This window comes from Puma concolor, chromosome A3 (genome assembly GCF_028749965.1).
Source record: "Puma concolor isolate L17-30 chromosome A3, mPumCon1.1.hap2, whole genome shotgun sequence".
NCBI classification, from domain to species: Eukaryota; Metazoa; Chordata; class Mammalia; order Carnivora; family Felidae; genus Puma; species Puma concolor.
Window position 1 is genome coordinate 6,074,878 of NC_141669.1, and position 22,626 is coordinate 6,097,503.

The 22,626-nt window shown below is 45.5% G+C and overlaps 1 long non-coding RNA gene across 2 annotated transcripts in view; it reads right to left on the reverse strand.

Moving 5' to 3' along the window:
• Nucleotides 1-15,435: 15,435 nt before the first annotated feature.
• Nucleotides 15,436-22,626, reverse strand: part of LOC147582205 (uncharacterized) — a 161,648-nt gene continuing 154,457 nt past the window's right edge. For both annotated transcript variants that reach the window (XR_015248840.1, XR_015248841.1), the window contains 2 exons: nt 20,999-21,236; nt 15,436-16,746 (listed from right to left, as the gene is read on the reverse strand). This is a non-coding gene — a long non-coding RNA (uncharacterized LOC147582205). The remainder of the gene's footprint in view (nt 16,747-20,998; nt 21,237-22,626) is intronic.

The following is a 22,626-nucleotide window of genomic DNA, read 5'->3' on the forward strand; positions in this document are numbered from 1 at the left end:
CGAGCCCCGCGTCAGGCTCTGGGCTGATGGCTCGGAGCCTGGAGCCTGTTTCCGATTCTGTGTCTCCCTTTCTCTCTGCCCCTCCCCCGTTCATGCTCTGTCTCTCTCTGTCCCAAAAAAAAAAAAAAAAAAAAAAGTAACAATCCAACCAGAAGATATAATAATTGAAAATATTTATGCACCCAACATGAAAGTACCCAAATACATAAAGTAGCCAATAATAAACAAAAAGAAAATAATTGAACTAATACAATAATAGTAGGGGGTTTTAATACCACACTTACATCAGTGGATAGATTACCCAAACAGAAAATCAATAAGGAAACAGTGGTTTTGAATCATACATTGGACAAGATGGATCTAGCAGATATATTCAGAACATTCCATCTTAAAACAGCAGAATACACATTCCTTTCAAGTTCATATGGAACATTCTCCACTTTAGATCACATTGTAGGTTGCAAAACGAGTCTCAACAAATTCATACAGATTGAAGTCATTTCATGTGTCTTTTCCCACCACAACACTGAAAGTAGAAATCAACCACAATAAAAAATCTAGAAAGAACAAAAACACATGGAAGTTAAATAATATGCTACTAAACAATGAATGGATCAACCAAGGAATTAAATCGAAAATCAAAAAATACATAGAGACAAATGAAAATGAAAACACAATAGTCCAAAATCTTTGGGATGCAGCAAAAGTTATTCTAAGAGGGAAGTTTATAACAACACAGCCTTAGCTTAAAGAGCAAGAAAAATCTCAAACAACCTAACATTACATGAAAAGGAACTAGAAAAAGAAGAACAAAGAAAACTCCAAACTAGTAGAAGGAAGGAAACAATAAAGATTAGAGTAGAAATAAATAGAAACTAAAAAGAAGAAGAAGAAGAAGAAGAAGAAGAAGAAGAAGAAGAAGAAGACGACGACGGGGGGGGGGGGGGGGGGAGGAGGAGGAAGAGGGAAGGAGGAAGAGGGAAGGAGGAGTTGGAGGAGGAGGAGGAGGAGGAAGAGAAGGAGAAGGTCAATGAAACCAGGAGCTCTTTCTCTGAAAAGATTAAAAAAAATGATAAACCTTTAGCCAGACTTGTAAGAGAGAGACTGAGAGGACTCAAAAAAATTAGAAATGAAAGAGGAGAAATAACAACCAACTCAGATAAATACAAAGGATCATAAGAGAGCATTTTGAAAATTTACATGCCAACAAATTGGACAACTTAGAAGAAATGGATAAATTTCTAGAAACATAAAACCTCCCAAAACTGAATCAGCGAGGAATAGAAAATTTGAACAGAACAACAATGAAATGGAATCAGTAATCAGAAAACTCCCAACAAACAGAAGTCCAGGACCAGATGGCTTCACAGGAGAATTCTACCACACATTATGGAAGAGTTAATACCTATTCTTCTCAAACTATTCCAAAAAACAGAAAAGGAAGGAAAGCTTCCAAATTCATTCCATGAGACCAACATTACCTTGTTACAAAAACCAGATAAAGACACTACAAAAAAAAGGAGAGAGAGAAATACAGGCCAATGTCTCTGAAGAACATAGATGCAAAAATCCTCAACAAAATGTTAGCAAACTGAATCCAACAATACATTAAAAAAATCATTCATCGAGGGGCGCCTGGGTGGCTCAGTTGATTGGGCATCTGACTTCAGCTTGGGTCATGATCTCGCAGTGTGTGAGTTCAAGCCCCACAGCAGGCTCTGTGCTGACAGCTCGGAGCCTGGAGCCTGCTTCAGATTCTGTGTGTGTCTCTCTCTCTCTGCCCTTCTCCCACTCATTCTCTTTCTCTCTCTGTCTGTCTCTGTCTCTCAAAAGTACATAAACATTTTTAAAAAATTTTTTAAAATAATTCATCACAATCAAGTAGGATTTATTCCTGGGAGGCAGGTGGGGTTCAATATTCACAAATCAATTAACATGATACATCACGTCAACAAAAAAAGGATAAAAACCATACTATAATTTCAATAGATGCAGGAAAAGCATTTGACAAAATGCAACATCCGTTTATGATAAGAATCCTCAACAATAGGTTTAGAGGGAACATTCCTCAATATAATAAAGTCCATCTATGAAAAATCCACAGCTAACATCATCCTCAATGGGGAAAAACTGAGAGCTTCTCTGCTAAGGTCAGGAATAAGACAAGGATGTCCACTCTCACCACTTTTATTCAACATAGTACTAGAAGTCCTAGCCATAGAAATCAGACAAGAGAGAAGAAAGAAAGAAAGAAAGAAAGAAAGAAAGAAAGAAAGAAAGAAAGAAAAGCATCCAAATTGGTAAAGAAGAAGTAAAACTCTCAGTATTTGCAGATGACATGATACTATACATAGAAAACTCTAAAGACTCCACCAAAAAATTATTAAAACTCATAAATGAATTCAACAAGATCGCAGGATACAAAATCAATACACAGAAATCCATTGCATTTCTATACACTAATAACAGAAGAAGCAGAAAGAGAAATTAAGAAAACAATCCCACTTACAACTGCACCAAAAAGAATCAAATACTTAGGAATAAACTGAACCAAAGACGTGAAGATTTGTACTCTGAAAACTATAAAACATTGTTGAAAGAAATTGGAACAGAAACAAATGGAAAGATATTCCATGCTCATGAATTGAAAGAGCAAATATTGTTTAAATGTCCACACTTCCCAGAGCAATCTACACATTTAATCCCTATCAAAATACCAACAGCATTTTTCACAGAACTAGAGCAAATAATCCTCAAATGCATGTGGAACCACAAAAGACCCTGAACAGCCAAAGCGATCTTGAAAAAGAACAAAACTGGAGGTATCACAACCCCAGATATCAAGATATACTACAAACCTGTAGTAATTAAAACAGTATGGTACTGGCATAAAAATAGACACATAGATCAATAGAACAGAATAGACAGCCCAGAAATATACCCACGATTAAGTGGTCCAGTAATCTTTGACAAAGGAGGCAAGAATATACAATGATGAAAAAAGACAGTCTCTTCAACAAATGGTGTTGGAAAAACTGGACAGCTACATGCAAAAGAATGAAACAGAGCCACTTTCTTACACTATGCACAAAAAATAAACTCACAATGGAAAAAAAAAAAAAAACACCTAAATCTGAGACTTGAAACCATAAAAATCCTAGAAGACGGCGCAGGCAGTAATTTCTCTGACATCAGCCATAACATTTCTTTCTAGATAGGTCCCCTGAGGCAAAGGAAACAAAAGCAAAAATAAACTACTAGGACTACATCGAAATAAAAAAGCTTCTGCACAGCAAAGGAAACAATTAACAAACTAAAAGGCAACCTAGTGAGTGGGAGAAGATATTTGCAAATGATATATCTGATAGAGTTGGTATCCAAAATATATAAAGAACTTACACAACTCAACCCCAAAATACATAAATAAATAAACAAAAAATAATAATCCAATTCATAAATGGGCAGAAGACATGAACAGACATTTCTCTAAAGAAGACTTACAGATGGCCAACAGACACATGAAAAGAAGCTCAACATTAGTAATCATCAAGGAAATGCAGATCAAAACCACAACGAGATAGCACCTCACACCTGTCAGAATGATTAAAATCAAAACCCGAGAAACATCAAGTGTTGGTGACGATGTGGAGAAAAAAGAACTCTTGTGCACTGTTGGTGGGAATGAAAACTGGTGCAGCCACTATGGAAAACCATATGGAGGTTGCTCAAAAATTTAAAAATAGAATTACTATATGATCTGGTATTCCTACTACGGGTTATTTACTCGAAGAGTATAAAAACACTTATTCAAAAAGATATATGCACAGGGCACCTGGGTGTCTCAGTTAGTGAAGCACCCGACTCTTGGTCTCAGCGCAGATCTTGATCTCAGGGTCGTGAATTCAAGCCCCACATTGCGCTCTACACTGGGTGTGGAACCAGCTTTTAAAAAAGATATATGCACCCCTATGTTTATTACAGCATTATTTATAATAGCCAAATTATGGAAGCAACCCTAGTGTCCATCAACAGATGAATAAAGAAATAGTGTGTATATATATGTATATATATACACATATACACACACACTGTATATTAAATGGCCATAAAAAGAACAAAATCTTGCCATTTGCAACAACATGGGTGGACCTAGAGGGCGATCCAAGTGAAATAAGTCAGAGAAAGACAAATACCATATGATTTCACTGATAAGTGGAATTTAAGAAACAAAACAAATGAACAAAGGGAAAAGAGACAAACCACTGAGAACATACTGATGGTTGCGAGAGGGGACTTGGGTGGGGGATGGGTGAAATGGATGAAGGGATAAAGGGGACCCTTATCATGAGCACTGAGTAGTATACAGAACTGTTGAATCACTCTATTGTACACCTGAAACTAATATGACACTGCATATTAACAATACTGGAATTAAAATTTTTTTATTAAAAATCATAAATCAGGGGCGTCTGGGTGGCGCAGTCGGTTAAGCGTCCGACTTCAGCCAGGTCACGATCTCGCGGTCCGTGAGTTCGAGCCCCGCGTCGGGCTCTGGGCTGATGGCTCAGAGCCTGGAGCCCGTTTCCGATTCTGTGTCTCCCTCTTTCTCTGCCCCTCCCCCGTTCATGCTCTGTCTCTCTCTGTCCCAAAAATAAATAAACGTTGAAAAAAAAATTTAAAAACCATAAATCATTGTTGGACACATCAAAAGAAAAAAAATCAAATGATCATCTCCATCTATGAATAAGGGGCATTTTATAGGAGTTGACATCCATTTTTAATAAATATTCTGAAATACAGGAAAAGATAGATGATTCATCAATATGATATAAAAATATAACATCTATAAAAAGAGTGTCAATTAAGTATGGATGGATGGATATTTAGTTTGTGTGTGTGCATCAACCCCAAAATGAGCATCATGTTTAATAGAGAAAAACTAGTAGCTTCCAATTCAGTCAAGAAAAAGATAAGAATGCCCACTGACACTGTGTTAGAGGTACTAGTCCATCCAATCTGATAAGAGAAATACATTGAAGTATAAAAATTAGAATGGGGAATTCAAATTATATGACCTCTAACTTGGAACATACAAGGGAATCATTGGAAACACTATCACAGACACCAAGAGAATTTAGAACGATGGCTGGATGCAAATTTTATAGAGAGAAAATCAATCGCCTTTATAAGCAATATAAAAAACAATTAAAAGCAACTGTAATGACCAGATTGACGAGACTCAATATACTACTATGGACCAAGTATTGATCCTGCATACAATCTTTTTTTTTTATGTTTTTATTTTATTTTTGAGAAAGAAAGACAGAGCACAAGAGGGGAAGGAGGAGAGAGAGAGAGGGAGACACAGAATCCGAAGCAGACTCCAGGCTCTGCGCTGTCAGCACAGAGCCTGGTGCAGGTCTCGAACTCACGGACGGTGAGATCATAAGCTGAGCCGAAGTTGGACGCTTAACTGACTGAGCCACCCAGGCACCCACTCCTTCATATAATCTTAAGTAAAAATAGCAAAGTGCTGAACTGCTTGGACGTAGTAAATTATCATTTTCCCCACCCATACCCCAAATCATCTATGTAGACACATAAGCTTGTATGTGCACAGAATATCTCCAGAAGGTTACACAACAAACACCTGATTCTGGTCGCCTCTGAGGGAGGAAGTTCAGTGACTATGAATCACAAGTGGAGGGGAGGCTTCCTGTTCACTGTACTTGCTTCGTAGGTTTGAACGTTGTCTCATGTGCTCCTAAGAACTAGTTCTGAAGGATTCTTTGGAGACTTGGAATGCTCATCAAATTCTAGATCTCGAAACGCACATCTCAGTCACTTGAAAAAAAAAAAAAAAAAGCAACAACTGTTCTAATTTCGATTCTCATAACAACCTTTCGAGTTGTTTTACACTGAACACATAGTGTCCTATATTGCTAGTGTTTTTAAGCACAAAATGTACCAGCATCGTTCCGGTGCACTTGTCTCATCCGTGGCACAGCGTTTTCCCTTCTCCAGGACGGAGGTGATGTGGTCTGCACTTTAGCTGCAGCCCACTCTCCGTGCCTCCCGAGTCCAGCCCCGGCATTTACCAGCTGGTAACGCTGAGCAAATTCTTGCCCTCCTGTGACTCAGCTTCCCCATCTGTAAACTAAAGATGATCACGGTTTCCTCCTCACCCTTCTGCCGTGAGGATTGAATGAGTTCATTCTCGTGGAGCACTGAAACACGCGTGGTTGCTGGTTCAGAAGTGTAGCTACGATTCTTTTTCAGGGTTGGGGTCTCCGTGCAGCTCTTCTGAAAAGCGAGTGTCCCCTTTGGTTGCCTGCTGAGGGAGAGTGAGCCCGCGGGGTATGTGTGGGGCTTGAGTCTTTCGGTCCTAATTCCCTGTTTGTGGTTTCTTGGTGTGTGAGAAGGTAAAACAACTGAAAAACCAGAAACCCGTGCTCTACCTCTGACTTTGGCACAAAGGGAACCCACAGCTTACGGACTTCTCATATTTTAAAATGCTCGCTCTCGAAAAACAAAACAAAAAACGAAAAAAAAACCCCAACCTACTTTCTTCCACTGGGCCAGGGAGACAGTAGCAGAATGATTGGTCACCTTAGAAGAACCAGACGGATTTATGTAGAGAAAATTAGGCTATGATAATGCAGAGTACATTGTCTTAGAAGATAGCCATTAAATTAGACGCAGTTACATTTTTTTCTACTTCTACTAATTTCTCAGTGTGAAAAGAAGGAGATGAAGGAAATAAAAGTTTAAGAGGTTCATTGATTCTTCCACAAACACAAACTGGGCCCCTATCCTGTGCCCGGCGATAGTGCTGATCGATGAGAACACAAGGAGGCTGTGCTCTAGGAGTTCAGCCCAGTGCCTCCGCTAATGCACCAATCATCAGGATTTTAGATTAAAGAGGGTTTGATTTTCTATCATATTTGTGTTTTGGAAAAGGCACCTTACCCAAATATTGTCCTTTCAAATTCCGGTATCTATCTGCATAGCTGAAACGCCTTTCCCACTTCTTTGGCTTTAGGACACATCACTCAAAAGTGAACCAAATCTCTTATCCCAACAACACCCTTCCCTTTCCCCAGCACCTCCCTCGGTTGGCTGAGGCAGGGCCCCTCTCCTCTCCCTTGTCACTCTGGGGGATCCCTTCCGGAGCCTGGGACATATCTATCACCACAGCCCTCCTTCCTGAGAGACCCCAAGTTCCTGGAGGGCACGGACTGCATTGCCCTCGGTCACTATATTCTCAACCCCCAGTGCAATACCTTCCATGAATGGTTGTTAAAGGAATAAGTGAGCAGTTCCAGAAACTTTCTGGTCTTCCCTTTACCCAACACAGCAGCAATTCCCCTCTGGGATCTGTAGGGCAGGGTCCTTGTCTTAGACAAGCTGGAATTCACCGAGCACAACTCATAAGTAACATGGCCTGGTTCTCCCTGCCAACAATTACGGCTATCTAGAAAATACTGACCATCTGTAGGTCGCCTTCAGGCCATATCACCTTCTGATAGATGCATATAATGCTTCAAAATTTTATTAGAAACAGAACAGTTACATGCAATGAAAAGATTCTCTTTTAAAACAGAAAGTATAAAAATCTCCATGAACACCCAAGTCTACAGCAATGGTATGCAGATGAAATTCTTTGCCAGGAACTTGACTGTTAGTGAACTGTTAGGAATTCCCTTCTGTCATTGAAAGAATGAACTTCAAAGTCAACCTGAAACCATAAGGTGAAAACATATGCAAATGTCTAAAAACGAGCTTGCCCAGGCTGGGAAAGCCATCACCAAAACCCAAAAGAAGTCTCTGTTATACGGACACTTTGAGACTTGATAGTTTCACAAGAAATAGGCAGGGGTTTCTAAGGTCTTGGTCTGCTCAGTCATTCTAGGGCTGCCTTATTTGTGGTTCTCAAGGCTCTCTTCATGTGTTGCCTCTGCGTGGGTTTGGTTTTTTTCTTGTTTTTTTTTTTTGTTTTGTTTTGTTTTTGGCCACTTTTCTACTCTCTTGATCATTTCAATACCAGCAGGAGAGTTGAGAAGCAAAGAGAGATGGTATCATAATAACCCCCTTTTTTCTCTACTGTATTTATGATAAGAGGCTTTAGGGGAAAGAGTGCTCAATTCCACAGCTGAAATCAGGGCTTTGAATAATTCCGGGACTTCGATGATCATGCAGTGGCTCCCTCCTGTCTCCACAGACATTTGACTCAAGGCAACAAGTACGTCTTCAATCTATTCTTTCCCGAAGTGCTAGGCATTTTGAGAAATACAAGAGGACCATAAGTTTGATCCCTGTTTTGGGGGAAGCTTTTCATCTTTTGAGCGATATGAGATCTACACGTGTGAAATAATTAGGAATCATTATTAAGATATAAGAGGTATCCAATGTTCAAATTAGCAGAACGAATGTATTCCAGAAATTCTGGTCACTGGCTTGGTGTTCTCCAGCCACATCTTCTGTCTCATCCCCAGCTACGGTGTGGGGTGGGGGGCTGACGGGTATGAACCCCAGTCTCGCCTTTGCATCCTTCGGGATTTAGTTCACGCCAGGACCAGCAATTTCACATGGCGCAAAAGCGGTGGTGACAATGACAGCCCAAGACTTTTTCCTGGCAGAGATGCTCTGAGGGCTCTGAACGCCTTGTACCACTAGCAGCAGGACGAACAGACTCCTTGGTTTCCAGCTCGGAAGGCTTCTCGCTGGGGCCCCTCGGGCTCTGCGCGAAAGCTACAGGAGGTGACTGATGTCAGCCTTCTGTGACCACCTCAAGTGACCTCAAGGAGCTATCAAAAACAGGAAGAACCGGAAAACCAGTGAAGCAGAGGCATGTGATATTTTGGAGCAATCAGATACGATAGAAACATAATGCATGAAGATGACCTAAGGGTCTTTCTTGTGTCTATTCAGAAATCAGAAAACCTCGGTTTTTACAACCGTAACAAATTATACCCCGTGACACGCAAGTATTTGGAGAACTGCTTGCAAGCACGTATATACTCTTTTCCCCTCTTGGATATATGATCCCCTGTAGCTAACGAGCTCCCCAGCAGCCCTTTGGAGCGATTGCAAGACTGGATCCCCACTAAGACCTCGGAGAAAGCATTTACTAACCTACTTTGAGGCTGGCTTTCTCTCAGGTGACAAAGCCATCAACTGGGAGGCGCCCAACAGTCGCTCTCTGGTCTCTGACCCCCACTGAGTACTCCACGCAAAGGCGCTTTGTCAAAGAGAGCAAAAACTTTGTTCCAGCCTGAAAACCGAGTTCTATGACACTCGTGGATTAAAACACAGAGCCATTTTCCATTCTCTTTGCGTGTCAATTCGTTTGCTGCACTGAAACTACTACTTAAAGCCGTTTGATTCGTAGCCAGTCTCCTCCTCATAAATCACAGCTGCGGTGTGGCGCTCAGGGCCCCCCGGGGGCCGGCGCACTTACCTTTTGTAAGAGATGTGAGCGATCCCGGATCAGAGACCACCTGACCCTGCCCGGCACCCCCTGGCTGTCCTCTGCTCCTCACTCCCGAGGGGGCTTCAGGCCTGGTCTTGGCAAGCGTGCTGGTTGTGTTCTGTTTTTATTTTTTGAATTAAGGAATGTCAAGATTAAAATCTTTGTGCCTCCTGTGTTTCGCTGGCTGTAGAACTGCAGCTGTGCCCCTGATCCCTTCCGTGTCCCCTTGCAAAGACAGTTCCTTTGGGACGTGGATGGAGGCCGAAATCACCTTGGCCATCACAGGAAGCACTGGGCCGCTTTCTCATTTGGTGGGGGAAGCTGGCTGATACCCACAAAAGCTTCCCACAAAATGTCCTACCGGGACCCAGGTGAAGGATGCCCAAAGTCAGTCATTTGCTGTGCCTCCTGCTTCTGTCCAGCGTCTGCAGAATCTGGGAAGCCAAGCAGAAGTGCATCAAGTAGGTGAGGGCTCGAGGTCCGGCTGCAATGCCTCGGAGAGCCAAGATGCGGGCCGTCCTCGCCCAGACTCTTCCCTGATGGAGGATGGGCGTTGGGAGAGAGAGGGGTGATGACGTATTCTTGTAGCCAAGGGTGGTGACAGTGAGTCTCTGAGCCCAGATCTGAAAGTTTATTTATCTTTCCAGAAGACATACGATGGTGAGTGTCTCGGTGCAGTTCACACGGCCGAGCTGGTGTTCTGACTTCCCAGGACACATGACCTGTCTCCATGGCCTCTCTTGCTCACCTGTCTCAGTTATGAAGGTGAGGGTGTCCTGCCCCCCAGGAGTGGGTTACAGGAGGCTTCTTCTCCCTGGTGAAGGAGATGGGGAGCTCCCTCCCCATCTGCCACCACTGAGCCATGTCACCTGAGGCAAGCCACCTAAACTCTCAGGTCCTCACTTTGTTTTCAAGTAAAATAAAGCTCATGGGTTACATGTCAACTCTCTTCTAACTCTAGAGTTAAATTATTCTAAGACATACGCAGTCGAGGAAACTGGATGCTTATGAGAACAGCACCTCCCAGAGAATGTTCCAGAGAGCCAGGTAAGGGATGCCTGATCAGAAACATGTGGGAAGTGCTGGGTTTCTTAGGGCAGGACTTCTCAGAACCTTTTTCTGGTATCCTTTTTTGTTTATTTTTCTTTATTTTATAGAATTTTTTTAAGTTTTCTTTTAATGTTTATTTATTTTTGAGAGAGACAGAGACAGAATGCGAGTGGGTTAGGGGCACAGAAAAAGGGAGACACAGAATCCGAAGCAGGCTCCAGGCTCTGAGCTGTCAGTGCAGAGCCTGATGCGGGGCTCAAACTCAAAGATTGCAAGATCGTGACCTGAGCCGAAGTTGAACGGACGCTCAACCGACTGAGCCACCCAGGCGTCCCTATAGAATGTTTTAACTTAAAAACTTAAAAATAAGACAAGCTCCTGGTAAACAGACAATTCAGATGTTTATAAAATAAATATTGATAATCTCTTCTCTTCTCCAGTCCCAGCCCTGGAGGTAACCAGAACTAAGGTTCAATAGGTCTGTGCATCCTCTCCAAACCTTTGTACATGATGGCTCCTTAGGAGGAGGCTAGAGCAAGAATGTGTCTCCAATTGTTTGACCCTTCTTCACAGAGCACTTCACAGGCCTCTGTTTAGTGGGAACGCTGTCCTGCTCTACATCAAGGGAAATCTTGAGCCAGAGTGCAGGTCTGCTTTTGATTGAATAGAATTGTTTTTAATGTTAATTTATTTTTGAGAGAGAGAGAGTGCGGGCAGGGAGGTGCAGAGAGGGGGAAGACGAGGGATCTGAAGCAGGCTCCTCGCTGACACCAAAGAGCTGGACACGGGGCTCGAACCCACAAACCATGAGATCATGACCTGAGCTGAAGTCAAACGCTTAACCGACTGCGCTACCCAGATGCCCCCTTGAATGGAATTCTTTTACCAACATGATAAGGAGTCTACACAGGTCAGAGGGTGACAAACATAATACCATTAGATGTCAGATCACAGGATGTTTTCACTCTTGACAAAATTTTGGAGAATCTCTTAAATCACCTGCAAATCATAAGTAGCCTCCCTGCAGGAGGCTTTCGGAATCCCCACTGGGGTTCCTGCCAGAATCCATTAGCTTGGACTGATGCCTCGCCTGTGTGTCCCTGGAGTCTCCATGCTGATAGTGAAGACGGTGTGACCCCAAACCATCCCTGCCCCCCACAAAGAGGCTGGCATAGGATGGCACTTTTTTTAAATGTTTTTGTTTATTTTTAACAGACAGATAGTGTGAGCAGGGGAGGGACAGAGAGAGAGAGAGAGGGAGACACAGAACCCGAAGCAGGCTCCAGGCTCTGAGCTGTCAGCCCAGAGCCCGATGCGGGGCTCGAACTCACAAATTGCAAGATCATGACCTGAGCTGAAGTCAGTTGTTTAACCAACTGAGCCAGTCAGGCCACCAGGATGACACGCTTATCTTAATATTCCCAATTCCCAGAGCACCCCTGATTTCTAGCAGGTGCTCAGTAAGCACTGTTGAACTCCTGGATGAGGAAATAGATCATTCATTGATAAAATGAGAAAAAAAAAAAAAAAGATGACACTGGAACAATTTAAGACCCAACACCTGGATCAGGTCATGGTCTGACCCTCTGTGTTGCACCTTGCATGTGCCAGATCCATTTTCACAGACACTGTTTTGCTTAATCCGTATAAAAATGACTCTGAATTCAGCAGCATTCTCCCATTTTGCAGAGGTCACGTTTGCATGACTAGGAATGCAAAACCTTGACTCCGTAGCCACCTGATTGGAAGCCAAGGGGTCTTCTCCCTGCACCATGGTCGTGTCTATACTTTTCTCCTTCAAGCTCCACACCCTAGTCCTTAGGGATTGAGGGAGGGAGCATGACTGGGTGCGGGGGTGCCCAGATTCTGGTGGCCCCCGTGGGATCTAGTCCAGATTTCAGAGTAACTGTGTGGCCTGGGACCTGATGATCTCTAATGGTTTCCCTCCATCAATTCTCTCCTTGACATTGTCTGCTTGACCTCTCTTTCATCCTGCCTTCATTCCATTCTCAGATGGAAGTGCCTTCACTAGAGTGGTGATCTTGGACTTGCTCCAAACATAAATAGCAATATTACCATGCTATGACCCCAAACACAGGGAAATCAGAATGCCCCTGTTAGACCGAACTTGGTTTAATACTGAGATACAAAATCTCCCCTTTGCCCCACAGCCCTACATTACGAGGTGCACTACCAATTTATTCAGTAAACATTGGCTAGGAATTTTGTCTGGGCCTGATACTGAGCAAGGGGTCCACCCGTGAACAAGACAGGTGCTCTGCTCACCAAACGGTCATGAGCCCGTGGGGAGGCCAAGCCCGCCTTGGAGCTGTCGCATTGGTGAGTGGGTAAGAACAGAAGAAGGAAACATAGGTGGGGACAGAAAACCAACCGAAAACGAGATCAAAACAACAGCGACAGCGAAAACCCTTGCCATAAAATCCAGGAAAAAGTATTTTTTTAAGTGGATTCCAGAGCTACATTTAGGCCAAACTATAAAACCCCTGCTCTGGCCCATCCTTCTTAGACTCACAAGATGGGTCATCCACAGACAGATGTGCATAGAAGAAATACGTGACTTGGGAGGTTCACGTGGCATTCAAAATCCACTCAACTCTCGGCAGTGAGACCAAGGTTATTCTTATGAAGGATATATGGAGAAAATTCTCAATATCCAAGGTTAAAGTGACACATAAAATGTTTTGTCAAAGCGGTATATAGGGCCTCATTCCAGAATAGTGCAAACCCTGCATTACTATATATTGTCCAGTCAGTGTAAACCAGGCTAAACTACACAGCAAGACCCTATATGAACTTCAACAGAATTAAAGGCTCGTTTCCATTGTATAGCACCATGGGGGGCAGACCCCAGGGGACGGGGTTACACGTCACGCCCGTCTACAAGTCACAGCCGTGGAGATGGTGGGGAAGGGCACACCTTACAAACTTTACACAATGACTCTCCCCATTAGCAATACGTTTGTCTCTCTTTACTGCTCACTTTCACGTTTAATTGTTTGCCTTGATTCATTTTTATGGCCAGAAAGAAAGATTTTAAGTAAATGTTCTTCTAAAGCCAAACGATTCTACAAGCTTTTTAATGACTTCTAGCTTTATCTCACCTGATTTTCCTAATAATGTAAAGGTTCTAAAATTAATGTGCATCCTGAGAAGACTTTTTCTCTTCCTGGGGAAGAAAGAAAGTAATAATGGTGTAGAAGAGACCAATGATTAGCAAAAGAAAATAAGCCAAGTTCAAGAGCACTTGGGTGGAAGTTGAACATTGTTCATTCCACTTTCCCTCTAATAATAGAAATTATTGTTCTAGAAATGCAAATTGTGTTGTGTGGTGATGCAATTGATTATCGCTCTATAGATTTTGACCAGTTTTGCATCTATTTGTAAATTCACTTCAGTGCTCCTGATGGCCTCTGTGTGTGTGTGTGTGTGTGTGTGTGTGTGTATTTTGAATTCTCTTTTGAGCTGGTTGTAACATTTTATTGGTTCCCTCGTTAATTAATGAGTTAAGTAAAATCTTTGATGGGCATTCATTTGTATTTGTCTAAGGGTTATAGGCCTTAAGGCTCTAAAGAATTCTTTAAAAACTAGTCTTTAACATAGGTCTACTTTTTAATATTAAAAATACAAAAGTCATTTTTAAAGAAATATTCCCCCAGATTTTGAAGAATTTGTTCTTATGAAAAGGAATTACTTAAATTTTAGAAACCAATCTGGAAGCTTTGGGTTACTTTACCAACAAGTAACTTGTGAGACTTTCTGATATTGAACAGTTTGTAGACAGATTCGATGTCCATAGCCCAGAGACCATGAGTGCTATATGCAAACCGTTAAATGCAAAACCATTAGGGTTTTGAGTCTTTTGTAACCAAATATCAAAACTATTTGCTACCCAACTCGCCACCCTTTGCCACAGACACACACATCCTTCTTTGCGTGTGACACAAATCCACTTCTGAACGTATTTTCTTTGCTCAACGGTGCTTCACCTGAGGGCCTCCTTTGGGACCTAATGGACATGTTGTATTTGGACAAAAGCAAACATCTCCTTCCTCTCGGTATGAGGAACTGGCCACTGAAGACAAAGAGATACATAAAGGAAGCCCAAAGCCCATGGGGGAAAAAACAAAGGAGCCAGATGTTCAAAATTAAGGGCCTGTGGGGGAGAACAGTGGTGGCCCTGAGCCAAGATCTGTAAGAAGCGATATCAAGAGTCCCAAAGAGAAATTCACCTAGCAAGTCATTAGGAGTCTACTTGTTGGCTGGATCTTGATACGTGGCCTAAGGCTTGTCGAGAAGGATTCTTCTGGCATAGCCTGTGCTGGTAACTCCTCAGAACACAGCATCCAGGCACTGTGCTCTGCTCCAGGAACACCTGGCTTAAGTTTACCCTTGTGAACTAGAGAACTGTGCCCTGAGAGGCCACCCATGAACCATCATCCCAGCCTGTGCAGGGCAGAGAACACAGAACATCAACGCATAATGGACAAGCATCCATAGAGCTGTTGCAGGATAACCTGCAGCAGTGACACCAGGTGATAGTAAGGGGCAGGTACGATGGTGGAGATTGAGCAACTTTCCTACGGCTGACATTTAGAAGCAGAATTAACCGACCGTCTTTGGACTAAGTTATCCCTCCTTCCAAGTTTACACACATTTTGGAAGATACCCTCAAGAGGCAGGTTACAGAAGAGCATGTGCATGTGTAATAAATTAATTGGAAGCTTAGAAGTGATATTACCACAATTGCACCTGCAGGGGTTAAAGCAAGTTATACAAGTCACTCTGGTTTTACTCTAATCAAATTCTACATTATGTTCTAATAACCTCAGAATGGATCATTTAAAAATCAGAATTGAAAAAAAAAAAAAACAGAAGTTAAATACTCTTGGGGCCTGGGTGTCTCAGATGAGCATCCAACTCTTTTTCTTTTTTTTTAACGTTTATTTATTATTAAGAGACAGAGCATGAACAGGGGAGGGGCAGAGAAAGAGGGAGACACAGAATATGAAGCAGGCTCTGGGCTCCGAGCTGTCAGCACAGAGCCGACATGGGGCTCGGACTCACGAACTGTGAGATCATGACCTGAGCCGAAGTCGGATGCTTAACCAACTGAGCCACCCAAGCGTCCCAAGCATCTGACTCTTGATTTTGGTTCAGGTCATGATCCCAGGGTCGTGGGATAAAGCCCCACGTCAGGCTCTGCACTGAGTGTGCAGCCTGCTTGGGATTCTGTCTCTCTCTCTCTCTCTCTCTCTCTCTCTCTCTCTCTCTCTCCCCCTTTGCCCCTCTACCCCACTTGCGTGTGCTCTCTGTCTCTAAAATAATAATAATAAAAGAAGTTAAACACTCTTTATAGCTCTCACAGCTTCAAGTACAGTTTCTGCTCTTCCGAAGGGTGGGGGAGTGAGGAGGGCAGTTGTTATCATCTGTGTTTCGATTTAGCTCTGGTGATACCACAGGTCCAACCGCCAGTGGCTCAGACCTTCCTGGCCCCAGGTTTTTATACCCAGGCTACATTCTGGGAATGAGACCCGAACTCAGGGCAGTTCTGCCAGCGACCACAGAGGTTGGGACAAAAAAACGTGAGTTGTGGAAAACTGTCGTTGAAGCTATCTCTGCTTCTAATGTCAGTCGGTATTATCAAAGAAGATACAGCTACAAACAAAGGCTTTTGAGTTCTCTAAAGAAAGGTCCCAAATAAGTCCACTTCAAGCCAGTCCTTCAGATAGGTGAGGTGAGTCCCAAACCAGAAGCCCCAAAATAAACATGGGGGGTGGGGACCACTACAGTTTTCACTTCCACAAGACCTACAGTTGTAGTTCCACGTAGCCCTCGTGGTTACAGAAAGGGACCCAAGGTGGGCGGGCTGTTGGCCAAGGTTCTCCATCCGTCCCGCCCCACCTGCACACAGAGTCAGGTCAGCAGAGGAACTTCAAGTGCAGACTTCACCCCGAACGAAACTGGCTTCGAGCAAGACATTCTTCTTGATATCAGGACCCATTTCATAAAGGCTCAGAGCCCAGCTTGGGGACAAAGTCCCCTCTGTTTCCCGGTGTCTTTTCCACATGACCAACTATCTTCAATCTCTATTAAACAGAAAGGATTAGGTGGCGCCAGGTAGTTTCCTCCAGCTTTTCATGTTTTCTTTAATACCAGGAAGATCTGGACTTCCAGAGGACTATAGAGCACAAATATGGACAATTCTGTAATAATGGAGACAAGTCAGAGGCCGTCAGTTAAAAATCTTCCTTAGGTTTCTGTCCGGAGTAAAGGGAAACCAGGCTATTTTTAGCCTTTTGATCTGTCCTAAATCTATCCACACAGATATGTTGGGAAGCAGCAGGTATATAAGCACTTAATCATGAGAAACGTCCTTGACCAAGAAAGTTCATAATAGAAACTGAACAGGAAGAGAGAGCCCCGGAGAAAAGAGGGTGTGATGGCAGGAAGGAAGGAATTACTTCCCCCTTGGTCAATCACTGAAATTCCAGCTTGGCTCCTGGGGAAGAAAGTCATCCCCCTACCATAAATAGGAACTGAGCCGTCAGAAAACACACAATCCGACCCCTTCGCGCCCTCAATTTTTAACCAGAAAGTCCACACCCCAAACCTTCCTCCCAACACTCCTAGGCAAAAGTGATCTAAAATGTATTCTTCTGAAAAAATCTGGGACAGCTGCAGTCACAAGATTCTTCAAATGGAAAGAAATAAATTGTTGCACAACAGAAGACTCTCAACCCTAACTGGAAGAGGAGAGAGCACAGCTGGCTGTTTTAATCACTTTGAAAATCTTGGGTCAAGTACCCCGGGCACCGTAGCATTCGTGTGTTCCCGCCTTCCTTCCTTCCGCTCCGACCAGCTGACACTCCCGTAGGACAGAGGCATCTAGGACAAACCACTACGTGACAGCGTGGACGGTAATAACAGCTCCAGAGCAAGCCTGATGCGACATTCCCACCCCCGTCTCCTCCAAAGGGGCCAGAAACTGTTGAAGCAGTGAGAAGCTGTAAATAGTATTTAACTCCTATTGTTTCTTTTTTTTAAGTTTATTTATTTTGAGAGAGAGTGTGAAATGGGGGAGAGGCAGAGGGAGAGAGGGAGAGAGAGTGGGGGAGGGAGAGAGAGAGAGAGAGAGAGAGAGAGAGAGAGAGAGAGAGAGAGAGAATACTAAGCAGGCTTTGAACCATCAGCACAGAGCCTGGCGCGGGGCCGGAACTCACGAACCGTGGGATCATGACCTGAGCTGACGTCAGAGGCTTAACCGACTGAGCCACCCAGGTGCCCCCTTTGTTTCTAATTAAGAAAAAAAAAAAATTTAATGATCCCTCCCTCCTGAAGCCCAGGTAGAGCATAGAACCGAATCTGCAGGGGACGTGAGAAAAGGCTCGGGGACGTGGGCCGGATTCACTCATACTCGATGGAGAGTGGAGGCGCTGCCTTGTTCATGGGCATGGAAACACAAAATTTGGGGCAGTTGCTACAATTTGCTACGTGCCTGGCACTTACCTGCAAAAGAGGGATGGCCTTGTGAGTTCCCCTTTTACAGGTGAGAAAACTGAGTCAGAGTGAGGCTGAGTAGCCTTGCAGGGACATACACCTAACCCGCAGAGGGCGCAGTCAGAGAAGCGGGGCACGGATGCCTGGGTGCGTGGGGTGGGCCCGCCCAACCAAAGAGAGTTCCAGAGGAAGGGCATGGGGTGTGCGGGGACTGCCCAGCCGATTCAGGAGACAGGATCACCGGGCGTCTGGACGCAGAGGGTGACCCCGAGGGTAGGGGAGCTTGCACGCACCACACCTCACTTCTTCCCTCCAGACATCTGCGAGAGGTGGAGTACAAGGAAAGGTTTGCTTTTCTTTCTGGAGAACACGGCACGGTCTTGCCGTGGCTTCAAGGCTCGCAGCCAGTGCGACAAGATCTCAGCTGCCTCCCAGAGTCCGAGGTCCCCTGAAACGTGCCATCGGAGGAGCCCGAACGGAATCCCTGAGGCCTGGGGACTGGAGCCCCAAGGCAGGGACTCAGGGCAGAGCCGGAAAGAGACAGCTGGGACCGAACGGTAACGGCCACCCTTGCAGGTCTGCGTCCAAGGGCCAAGAGATGCTGAACCCGCTGCAGGCCCTCGAGGTTGAAAAGGGGTCACATCTGGCCAAAGCAGGCAACACGTTTCATGCAGCAGAGGGAAGGGTCCTCCTGGGCTGCCCTGCTGCTTTTGGGAGGGACAAGTGGCCAGGCCAAACAGGACTTGGAATCTCTTACACCTTAAAAATCAGCCTGTGCTTCTTAGGCCTGCGGCCTTCATCCCCAGGGCAAGCCCTGAGCTCTCCCTGGGACCTGGTAGGCATACTCCAGAAGGCCAGCTCCCTCTGGGGTCACAGCCTGCCACAGGTCACAGGGATAGCTCCAGGCAGAATTCTCCTACGCTAAGCAAACTCCTTATAAGGAAATCTTTGTTTAGAATCAAAGAATCACGGGTCTCCTGTAGTCCCCATCTCAAACCCTGCTCTGAGGAGGTAAGTGCTCCTGAAAAAAAAAAAAAAAAGAAATACTACCCAGCAGGGGGGCTAGGCAAATTTGCTCAGGGGGAGGAGTCCTTTGAATAACGGCTACTAGGCAAAAAAGCAAGGCGTGCTCAGTCAGAACAGACAGTGCATTTCGATAGGGAACAGCTAGTCTCAAACGCTCACTAGCCCCTGGGAAAGTGCCAAAGGAGGGTGAGAAGCAGGTCCCCCTAAAGCAAATCCGTGGGAGCTGGAAGTCCCCGTGAGACAAAGAAGCAAAAGGCCCACGCAGACCTGAAGTTCCCAAATCGAGTGTATTCCTTGCCAATGGAAATGAGGGGTGCCCAGAACTCCATTAGCTTCAACCTAATTCTCTCAGGCCCAACTAGGGGTCCAGCCCCAGGGTCAGGTCTCGGGGAACAAATACAGAGAGTTGCTGTCCAGGAGGCCCTGAGATCCTAGTGCACAGGTAGCAGAGGGCCCCGCCGGCCGGCCGTATGCTGAGGTGGGGTCCTGGCTGAGCCCACTTGCCCAGCCCTCCTCCCTTCCCACCCCAGCACCGCCGGTCTTCGCTGTTTCCGAGGTGTCCCCCCCGTCAGCCCATCTCCCATCTGCCGTGCCCAGCTTTGGGGTAGACCCGGGCCTGGGAGGCAAGCTGGGGGACTTCTGTCCCCAGAAGGTCCCCCCCCCCCCGGCCTGTCCCCATCCTTGACAAGAGCACCAGCAGGCCAGTGGGGGCGTGTCCTGAAGGATGGTCTCCAGAGGGAAAGCTTGGGAGAGACTGGAGGGGAGGGAATTGGCAGCCACTTGAGGCGGGGGCTGGGGGCAAGGGGAAGAAGACAGCAAACCGTGCCCGGTCTCCGGCCTGGGACACGGGATGCAGGGATGCCACCGAGAAAGATGCGGGAGGCTCAGGCTGGAGGAGACAGGTATGGAAGACATAAGCTGTTAGCATGATAATCAGAAACGAGTCAGATGCGAAGCACCCGTAAGTCCACACTTGGAAGGAAACGGTTCCTTCCTGCACGAGCATCAGGGCACCCTTCCCCGTAAGTGTACTTTCGTGCCCCAGGGCATTGGCACTGCAGAAGGCTTCTGGAGTATAAGGTGTACTTGGGGAGGGAAGAAAAGGTTAATTTTTTGTTTCTTTAGCACTGACAGGGAAGAGCACTCTCTCGACCTGATGGGAAAAATACACGAGAAGAAGAAGGAAATGTTTCCGTGGCCTTGAGTGCCGCACAGAAAGCCCCCTGAAGCTTGTTTCTCTCTTGACACTGACTCTGTGGTCAACCCTACAATGGGGCATCACACCTTCCCGGGGCGTGCTGATGTATCTTCCAGGGCAGGAATTCCGGGCGGAGGGGGTGCCGAGCCAGACCTGGGTTCCAACCGCGTGATTCACGTGAGCACGACTTTGCTTTCCTCCTATGTGACACTGTGATAAAAGTCCCTGTCTTGCAGGGGCCTCGTAACAGCCAGCTTAGCCTGGCCTTGCCATGGGGAGGTGCTGTTCCAGGGGCTTTACCCGTATTAACTCATTCCTCACACACACAGCAGCCTCAGAGGTGATGTTATGCCAGAGTCCCCACTTCACAGACCCCGTGACCTTCTGAGGAAGAAGGAATCCGTCTAAAGTATACCTTCCTGTGGGGGCGCCTGGGTGGCTCAGTCGGTTAAGCGTCCGACTTCAGCTCAGATCATGATCTCATGGTTTGTGAGTTCGAGCCCCACGTCGGGCTCTGTGCAGACAGCTCAGAGCCCGGAGCCTGCTTCGGATTCTGTGTTTCCCTCTCTCTCTGCCCCTTCCCTGCTTTCTCTCTCTCTCTCTCTCTCTCTCTCTCTCTCTCTCTCAGAAGTAATAAAAACACTTTTAAAAAAAGATTAAAAGAATACCTGCTTCTCTGCTTATCCCACACCCAGTGAGTTCAAATCCTGGAATCCCAGATGGCCACTGCTCACCTCAGAAAGCACAGCCCTGTCGGCCTCTGGCCCTTTGCTGCTCCGAGAAATCCTTATTATTTAAATCACAGCTTCTTCAGGACACCTGGGTGGCTCAGTCGGTTAAGCGTCCACCTCTTGATTTTGGCTCAGGTCATGATCTCCGGGTTCGTGAGTTCGAGCCTTACGTCGGGCTCCCAGCTGACAGCGCAGAGCCTGCTTGGGATCCTCTCTCTCCCTCTCAAGACAAATAAATAAGCTTTAAAAAAAAAAAAAAAGAAGAAGAAGAACATTTTAAATCACAGTTCCTTCACTGTTAGTCAACTTATCCTGGCTTCAGTTTGACTTTCCTTCTAGATTAGAAACCCCGTGAAGGCAGGGCTGTGTCGCCCCCTCCCTGCAACGTCCGCGACAGATAGCCTGTATTCCATGTCCCACAAACATCGGTCGGTTTGTAAAAATTTGTGTGAAAATGCCGGAGAGCCCAGGATGAAGGGCTAGTACTAAGTAACTGGACTTTCTCTGCAAGAAATTCACATTCGTGAAGCAAAGAGGACCTCCCTTTAAATAGGCTGAACATTCTAAACGTGGTGACAAAAATAATGAAAATGAGAAATCACGGTATACATTGCCAATGTCTTCCTGTGCTTTGGCTCCAGCCGCTAAGCCAGGCCGAAGCTGCGCGCCCTTCTTGTTCCTGGATAACTCATTCCAGGCTGGGGCCCCGGGACCCTCTCCTGGAAAGGTGACCGACTACAATGAGCAGGGTCATTCGCGGAAGCTCTCCATGGGGGCCATCTTCCAGAACCAGAAATAGGACGGCTCCCTTCCCCTCTGCAGGCCACAGGCTTCCCTGTGGGTTTCTAGCTCGTCAGTTAGGTTTGGGGGAAGTCGTGAGGTCAGCAGGCGGGAAGGAGGAAGTAGAACGCAGAAAGGAAGTTGAGGTAGGGAGGTGCGGACGGCTGTCTCTGGCCCTTCTGGAGGAGGTAATGACCTAATTTCTAAGACGTGAATGGCGGGTGTCTCTAAGGCAAAGATCGATGGGACAAGGAGAGAAGCAGTGTGGGTCGTTGGATGGGGCACAAAGATGACAGTGCTATCACCTCACAACTCGGTCACAGGGCTCAAGGGAGTGACAACCATATGGCCCAATGGAAGCAGGCTGACCACCCCCCACCCCCGCCCCGCCCAGGGGCTTCAGCTGCCCAGAGCTCCTCTGCCGTTTCGCCATTTTGTCTTTTGTGGGGATCACACGAAACCGTCAGCCCAAGGTGATTGGGTGATGAGCATACTGCTTAGGGGACAAAAGATCGAGGCCCTGGTCCCCTCTGTCTCTACTTAGTGTGCGACTTGGGTCAAGTCCCATCACCTTTCTGGGATTTACCTTCCTCCTCTGTTCCCACAACCTACTTGCATTTGAAGCTCTACAAGGCTCTTCCAGCAAAAATCCCCTCTATTCCATGATAGAAATCCTGAAATTCCTGGAATCAGAACAGCCTTCCCAAAAGACTCACTGTGATAGTCAGTTTTATGTGTCACCCTGACTGGAGCATGGGGTGCCCCAGATATTTGGCTAAACGTTGTTTCTGGGTGCGTCTGCAAGGATGTTTCCAGGTGAAACAAGCATTTGAATTGGTAGGTTCGGGAAG